This window comes from Penaeus monodon, chromosome 19 (assembly GCF_015228065.2).
Source record: "Penaeus monodon isolate SGIC_2016 chromosome 19, NSTDA_Pmon_1, whole genome shotgun sequence".
NCBI classification, from domain to species: Eukaryota; Metazoa; Arthropoda; class Malacostraca; order Decapoda; family Penaeidae; genus Penaeus; species Penaeus monodon.
Window position 1 is genome coordinate 7,439,592 of NC_051404.1, and position 1,160 is coordinate 7,440,751.

A 1,160-nucleotide genomic window follows, 5' to 3' on the forward strand; every position below is an offset into this window, starting at 1 on the left:
TCAGAAGTAACTTCATATATAAATACAAGATCTTTCACGTAAATCAAATTCTCGACATTATGGCCCTATCACTGTAAAACTACATAAATAGGGACAAAACAACTTGACAGCAAGCATGTGGTGTCACTTCACATAATAGGATGTCATTAAAGAGGGTAACTATAAATTTCTTCCCTTCCTTCAAATCCAATCCTAAACTTACTGTGCTGACTCTGTGCCTCTCTAACAGCTAATCCTTGCATGTGTTACTATGATTAGACAATGTGCAGTGGATTATACTGTCCAGTTTAAAGTCTCTAGCTAAACTCATCCCCAAAAACATTACATATATGTTATCAATATACACATTAGACAATTAGAAAACTTGAAAAAGGGGTGCATTACACAAGCACTGGCCACTTTCTTTGTGACTAAAAGCTTGTTGACACAGAGTTGGGTTACCTGGTTGCAATTGTTCATACTAGAATAGTATGAATGTAATTACAGATTAGGTGATCAAGATAATGATATTTAATGTTGCATTAGCTGTCTTCATGAGTCACATACATATTTTTTTTAGAATTGAATTCTCAAAAACTAAATAGGTGTTCCTTAAACAAAGCATCTAGTAACCTATTTATAGTTATGTCACAGGTACCTATTCATGTAATAGGTTTGTCTTATATCATAAACCTGTAATTTTGAAAATGTTCCTAAGTATTCTGCTTCTTGCATAACTGCATTCAGGATATCTGATATCAACTATCAAGCAGCACAGACTGCTAGTGGGCCATGTAACTGGAAAGGAACTACCATAGTAGCCAGGACTTCAACTCAACTCTCCAGCAAGTAGCAAGTATGCTAACCTTTCATTTACACTGGGCAAGAAGAGGGGTAGTTTACAGGCTGCTAACACTTGCAGCCAGTAAACTAGCTCTGTGTCAACAGGCCGTAAGTGATTATGTTCTTAAGGTACGCATATTTAAATGTGTACTAAACTAAGGACTATTAAGACCTATTTTAAGAAAAAATGAAAATCATTAGACCTATTATACATTGATGATTTGGAAAGTTGAGATTCCTGCCATCCCGTAACAGCTTTTACCTTCATTTTCCTTGCAAGAAAGCTAGGATGTTTAGATAAAATCCAGGCATCATTAGACAACAAAGAGAACTGTCTC

At 35.4% G+C, this 1,160-nt stretch overlaps 1 protein-coding gene across 1 annotated transcript in view; it reads right to left on the reverse strand.

Moving 5' to 3' along the window:
* LOC119585037 (serine/threonine-protein phosphatase 2A regulatory subunit B'' subunit beta-like) overlaps positions 1-1,160 on the reverse strand; it is a gene marked incomplete at its 5' end in the record, with an annotated part of 15,978 nt that overhangs the window by 4,733 nt on the left and 10,085 nt on the right.